This window comes from Nannospalax galili, unplaced genomic scaffold (assembly GCF_000622305.1).
Source record: "Nannospalax galili isolate Female #2095 unplaced genomic scaffold, S.galili_v1.0 scaffold433, whole genome shotgun sequence".
In the NCBI taxonomy this organism is placed as follows: domain Eukaryota; kingdom Metazoa; phylum Chordata; class Mammalia; order Rodentia; family Spalacidae; genus Nannospalax; species Nannospalax galili.
The window spans coordinates 10,704,649-10,711,998 of record NW_008338715.1 but is presented as its reverse complement, the minus strand read 5'-3'; the positions used below and the strand labels follow the sequence as shown (position 1 = coordinate 10,711,998).

Here is a 7,350-nt window from a genome sequence, read left to right as displayed (position 1 = left end):
TGAGGGAAACTGGAAGGAAGAAGAACAGGTTTTTTGAAGGGTAATCAGAAGCCTGTTCTGCTATGCTTTGAAATGTCTGTGAAACTTCCAGATCAATAATCATGTTATTTGGGGGCTTTTTTTTTTGGACAGGGTCTCTCTAGTTCCAGTCCGCCTAGAACTCACTTATGTAGACCAGGCTGGCCTCAATCTCACAGAGATCCGGCTGCCTCTGCCTCCCAAGGGCTGGGATTAAAGGTGCACATCACCATGCCCAGCACTGTAATCATGTTTGCATCATAGTTGCAATCATCATAGTTGCAGAAATGAGGAGAAAGCATTACTTAGCATTCTTTTTGAATGTTCAACCTGCTTTCTTAGGTAGAACTCCAAGAAATTCCATGAATTACTTCTGAAGTGCCTTTAATGAATGAAACATTTCTAAGTTATGCTAGATGTTGTTTGGGGCTTCCTCTGGGCCAGCAGCACTTTTCTATCAGGATGCAGATCCCCATCATTTCAAGAGGTTCAGCATACCTATGGGTAGTCCTAGGATTATTTCACATATTAGAGAGTTGAGGTCAAGCAATTTGCAAATTGCTATTTGGCATTCACTTATATTTTAATTTGTCAGATGTCTTTGTTTTCATTTTAAAAATTGTATTAGCTTTCCTTCCTCTTTCTTTCTTTCTTTCTTTCTTTCTTTCTTTCTTTCTTTCTTTCTTTCTTTCTTTCTTTCTTTCTTTCTTTAATGTTAGCATTTAATGAACCTCCTGTGTGGCTTCAAGTCACCAAGACACAGACACCCCGACACTCTCAATAGTCTCTTCAGCTCTTCTGCTGAAGAATTTGGCCTTCAAGATGATGGGCCGCTTAGGAAGCTTTCCCTTTCCTAGAACTTGTGTAGTAGCTGGATCGCATCACATCAATGATGGAGGCAACCCCAGTCTTGTTTTTGGCAGCATCTACCTGTGTCTATTCACTGACCGATGTCCACAATTTATCATGGTTGACAGCTGGGTAGAAGCTCTGGTTCCTCTTTAAGTGGTAATGCCTCATAGTAACTTTCCCAAAGTAACCTGGATGATATTTGTTGAAGTTGATCCAGTGGCGATGCATGTCACCAGCATTTTTGCCCCAGCCTTCTGGGTGCTTCCGGGGTTTCCAAATGCGGCCATGGTCTTGGCTTTCTTGGACCTGGAGTTTCCGGGCCTTCCTAAGTCTGGATGGCATGGCGGCAGCCAAAAGGAAAAAAGAGCATTGCTTTCTTTAAAAAAAAACCCAAAACATGATTACAGTGCTGGGCATGGTGATGCGCACCTTTAATCCCAGCCCTTGGGAGGCAGAGGCAGAGGCAGCCAGATCTCTGTGAGATTGAGGCTAGCCTGGTCTACATAAGTGAGTTCTAGGCAGACTGGAACTAGAGAGACCCTTTCCAAAAAAAAAGCCCCCAAATAACATGATTACATTGAAAAAATTTGTATAGATTGGAGAACTTGGAAAGGGAGTGACTGGCAAACTCACATCACAGCAACAGTGATGAATTTCACATTATTGTTGAAGCTTGGTCATACAGTTTTTGTAAGCAAATAATATTCAAAATTTATGATGGACATTTAGAATTGTGAATGTGCATTCTAAAATACTATTGTATATTTTTAGTTTGACAATTATATCAGTTTAGTTATTACAGTACTTCCTTTTTCTTTCTTTTTTTAACTTCCTAAACTGATTTTTATCTCTAGAAGCCCAATTAAATATTTTATATTTGCCATAGGGCCTAGGTGAAGGTACACTGGGGCTGTAGAACAGTAACAGAAAAACAGTGGAAAACCTGTTGGTGCCTAGGAATGGGAGAGGTCCAACATCATGGCATGGATGCCTAGGACCATGTGTGGAGTCAAGATCACAGCTGGCCCTCAGGGGAGGTGGGAGATCTAGTCTAGGGAATCGGTCCTCCCAAGATCATAATCTCCACATGACAGAGACTGCCACAGTCCCCAGCCTAAGCCTAAGACAGAGGTAGAACCACTGTCATGCACAACCTGGGACCTCAGGAGAGGCTGTCTGTGGGGAAAGGAGCCTCTCAGAGAAGACTGAAATTGCTATTCAAGATGGGGAAGACCTCCATCCTCCACTCTGCTCCAACATCAGCCCACACCAGAGGAATGTGGAAACATGGACCAAAAAGCTTTAGGCTCATGTGTGGGGGCCACAGCTGCAACTCACAGGAAGGGACCATAGCTCTGGCTCACAAGAGGAGACCACAACTCTGACTCACAAGAGGGAACCACAACTCCAGATTCATAGGAGGAGACCACAGCTCTGGCTCGCAGGAGAGGACCATAACTCTCACTTATGGAAGGGGCCACAGCATCAGGCTTTCAGGAGGGGGACCACAGGTCACCATTCTAGGGATGGGACCACAACTTCAGGTTCACAGGAGGCTACTACAGTCCAAGGCTCTCAGGAAGGGAGCATAGCTCCAGGCTTTCTGGAAGAGACCACAGCTACAGGCTCACGAGATACACAGCCCCAGGTTTATGGGAATGATCTTTAGCTGACTCAGTGTGACACTGGTTTCTACTTCCCCATCTCTACCTTCATTTTTTTCTGCCTGGTGTTTTCTCCAACCAATCTTTATTCTACAGGCTGTTTAAAGCAGGAACAAACAAACAAACAGTCATCCCAAAATTACTTTAATTCATTTGTGGACGATTCTGGGATTTTGGAGCAGTCTCTTTGTGCCCTTAGGAAACAGGTTGCCTGTTCCCTACTTCTGAAAAGTTCAGTAAGTAAACAAGGAGAATACAGATAGAAGGAAGCTTGGAAATAGTGGGTGTTTTATTTTAAAATTGTTATGTCTATCATTTATTATTTATTCTGTCTGCATGCGTGTATATGTGTGTGTATATGTTTGTATGTGACTGCATGTGCCACAGAGAACACGTGAAAGTCAAATAATAACTTTTAGGAGTTGGTTCTCTTTCTACCATGTGGATTCTGGGTATTGAACTTGGGCTGTCAGGAGTGGTTGTTTCTAGGTGTGGTAGCCAAATGGCATCCAGATTCAAGAACTGCTCTCATTCAGAGGAACGTAGCACTAGGTTTGACCCAGGTGTTGGAAAGCAGCAGGCTGCAACCCCAGAAGGAACTATGTTTTGGGGAGAGTCCCATATGCCCAGTTTTGCTTCCACATTTCTTCTATGTCACCAAGGTACAATGGTTAAGGGGCAAGGAAATAGTTCTTCCTATAGAAACTGAAGGTGGGAAAAAGGCATCCTCTTAGCAGGTAATGACAATCCATGCTGTGAATTAACTGGCTGATACTATGTTTGAATTCTCATATACTGGATTTTCAGTAAGCAGGATATCATGAAATTCTATGAACTGATATTGAGCAAAATTCTGTCACTTGCTATTGGAGTTTGGGAAACATTCTTTGATCTAACTTCTTTTTTTTTAATTTTTAAAAATGATTTATTTAATAACAACATACTTAGAAGAAGCATATCATTACAACACAATTGACATATTCAATAACGGTTTCCTGAGGTAGGATGCATCTCTTTCAAAATTGGCTGTAAATTTTTAGGTTTACAGTTGAATTATTACAGTTATACAATATTATACTCAGTATAAACCCTATAAGACATAAATTAAATGATCTAACTTCTTATCTGTGAAAAAAAAAGAAGTTAGTACTGACTTCATGAGATAACTTACCAACTGCCCTGTCTGGGTCAGAATAAGCAGTTGATAAAGGTTTGCTGCTACTATAATGGTAACAGCTACCACCCCCATTAGATAATGTGCTAGGGGCTGGGACTATGACGATAGAAGGCACAATCTTAGCATCTAGAAGCCCTGAGGACCATTAAGATGAATGCTACAGCTTGATTCTTAAAGTGTTGCCCAAAGGCCCATGTGTCAATGCTTGGCCCCCAGCTTGGTGCTGTTGGGAGGGGATAGGAACTTTAAGATCTGGGGCCTAGGGGGAGGCCTTCTGGTGACTGGTGGCATGGGTAGTACGAGAGGGGTCTTTCTATCTTCTAATGTATTCCTCAATTTCTTCAGTGTCACAGAGTTTTCATTGTAGTGGTCTTTCATTTCTTCGGTTATGTTTATTCCCAGGTATTTGTTTTGTGTCTATTGTGAATGGGATTGTTTCCCTGATATCTTTTTGCATGCTTGTTATCGGTATAATATGGAGATGACTGATTTTTGTGCTTTGTATCCTGCCAGTTTGCTGAAAGTATTTATCAGCTATAAGAGTTGTTTGATTTTGGTGGAGTCTTTAGACTCTCTTGTGTATAGAATCATATCATATCATCTGCAAATAGGGATACTTTTACTTCTTTTCCTATTTGTAACCCTTTTATTTCTTTCTCTTGCCTTATTGCTCTAGCTAAGATTTCAAACACTATACTGAATAGAGATGTAAAGAATAGACACCCCTATCTTGTTCCAATCTTAGTGGGAATGCCTTGAATTTTTCTTCATTAGCATAATGTTAGCTATAGTTTTTCATATATACGTGGCATTTGGTGGTTGGTATGCCTCACTGGATGGCTCCATATACGTGTGCATACAGGCAACACTAACTGGACTCAGTGGGTCATATTTTAAAAGAAGAAGAAAGGACATGAAGTTGGGAGAGGATATGATTAAAATACATTGTATATAGTATGAAAATTTTAAAGAATAAGTAAAAAATGTTTTTTAAACAGAGATAGCAGAATGCCTTTTCACTTTCTAGCCCTGAGGTGAGCTACTTTGTTACACCACACACTTGCTACCATCTTGTGCTGCCTCACCACAGGACCCCAAACATCAGGGCCAATTGATCATGGTCTGAAATCACCCAAACTGTGAACCAACATATTGGCTCCTCATATATTATCTTGGGTGTTGTAACAACATGGGGTTAAAAACCTTTTTAAAAGGCGCTTCATACATTATCTCTTTGTATGAATATTATCTCAGGTGTTTGTTACAGTTTCTCTTCATATATTGATTATGTCTGGTATTTGTTACAGTAATGGAAAACTAACACAATATAGGAATAAAAACCATTTGAAAAGGCTGGGAGGTGTGGCCTAGTGGCAGAGTCTCTGTTCGCCCATATACAAGGCCCTTGATTTAATACCCAGTACACACCTTACCTAGAGTGCACTGTGAGAACAGTAGGGTTTCTTGCTGTAAGGGTGTCTGCTAATGATTATACCTTAGGGAGACTACATCTAAGTAGGTCAGTGCCAAAAAACTTATCTTGGGATTACTAGGCTTCCTCTACCCTTAGTGGGTAGATGTCAAATGAGCAGTGGAAGTTATTCTTACAAAAAAGATGTCAAAAGGGCTGTGGATGTAGCACAGAGGTAGAACACTTGCCTGGTATACATAAGGCCAGGATTCAATCCCCAGTACCTCAAAACAACAACAACAAACCATGTTTATAGACATTTTTATTAAAGAGAGTTAGTCACTGGTAAATATTAGAAAGATAATGGTTCTAAGTCCTCCAGGGAGTGAAAACCAGATCTAGTCCTGATTTGACACAGAGCATGAGCCCAGGAGATAGCTGTGTGCAGCATAGAAAGAGTTGAGCACTTTGGAATCTGACACCTAGCAGAGCCCCAGTGAGGGCTGGGAGCTGGACCACACTGAGCAGGCTGGGAAAATCCCACTCTCTCCAGGCTCTAACACTGTTCTAACCCATGGTGCCAGTTATCCTCTGGGGATAATGTTTTATCACCACTTGCTTTACATCTTGGCTCAACAGATTTCCTGCTTTGCCCCAGCCCCTGGACCTCTACAGCCAACATCTCAGTGCCCTGCAGCTTTAGTCTACGAGCCTCTCTGCCTTTATCTATGTGAGGTATAGGAGCTCTTTCTCTGAGAGAGCCCTGAAATGTGGGCAACTAACTCCAGAAAACAAGCCTAGCCCCTTGAAGAAATCAGAGACACACGGCTGGGTTTGTCACATTTTCCCTTTTCCCTTTATCTACTGAGCCCCATCTGTGCAGTCCCTCTGGTTGTCCCTCCATTCTCCCTTACAGGTCCTCTTGAGCAAGGCGAATCTTGTATGCAGAAAAGAGAAGTGGCTGAAGGAGTCTGGACTTCTGCTTTTCTTATTAAGAGGGCTCAAATTTTTTTCTCCAGGGATGAACTGGAGGTACAGTAGTTGCACCCCAACCTATGTGTAGAAGGCATTCTGGTTACTTCACCACACCAGGCACATGTATAATCTATAATCTTAAGGCAGAAGTGGTGCATTCTGTAAGAGGAGATGTTGAGAGGACTAAGGACAGTCTACAGGATGGGGCTGTGGAAATAAGAATAGGATTTAGGATTGTGACTGGCACACAGCACTTTCTGTGTGTGTGTGTGTGTGTGTGTGTGTGTGTGTGTGTGTGTGTAACTTCTGGCATTTAATTAGCTCACATTTTCTGTCATAAAATATAATCCTATTTTAGAGCCTAACTAAAAACCTTTCCTGTCGTCTGGTCTTGCCACCAACACCTTCGTCCTCCAGAAGCCCTAAACACTCTATTTCAAAAGCCAAGCATTTTAACAGGGCAGTACCCGGTGCAGCACAAAACCAGGACATCCAGAAGAGAGAGACATTTTAGGACAAAGACCACCTTAGACGCTTTTGGCCTGCGGGTATTTCTAGGCGATCAATGTCTTAAAACTTGACTGCATTTTATTTCTGAAGCTCATATCAGAACTTAAAAAAAAAAAAAAAACTAGTATGTGGACCCCCGAAGAAGAACCTTCTCTGCAGAAGGTCGTCGCGCTGAGGTTAGTGCTGGGACCCGAGTAGGATGGGCGGAATCCAGCCTAGGTGTGGCAGTTCCTGCAAGCCAGTGCCACGTAAGTAACGGGGCTGGGTCGCTTTTGAGATTTAATAGGAGTAGGGGAAGGCGGCTATGCCTCCGAGAGCTGAAGGCTCGGGAGGAAGGCTTGGTAGGAGCCGGACAGTCCCGGGACCGCGGGGCCGAGACAGGCAAGGGGATCGCAGGTGGGCCCGGAAGGATGCGAGGAGGATCCACAGCAGGTACCCCGTACCTAGCCGGTACCTGCCTGGAGCACCCGGTCCAATGGGCGGAGCGCAGGAGCCGCGCCTCTCCCTGTCGTACACGTCACGACGCCGCCGAGGCCGACGTCTGGCCAATGGGAGGTCGTGCGGCCCGGGGGCGGGGCCAAAGGAGTTGGGCGGCGGAGGCAGTTGGAGGAGAGTGAGGACTGCTGGCCGGCTGCGGCGGACCGGCTGCCCCCGCCTACCCCGCGCCTCGGCGCCCCGCGTGGTTTGGGCTGCCAGCTGAGCGGCTGCGAGGCCTGACAGGTCTGCCTCCTCGGCGATCGTGG

The 7,350-nt window shown here is 44.0% G+C and overlaps 1 pseudogene; it reads right to left on the bottom strand.

The window, feature by feature from the left end:
• Nucleotides 1–767: 767 nt before the first annotated feature.
• LOC103734417 lies at nucleotides 768–1,212 on the bottom strand (annotated as a pseudogene).
• Between the last annotated feature and the right edge of the window lie 6,138 nt (nucleotides 1,213–7,350).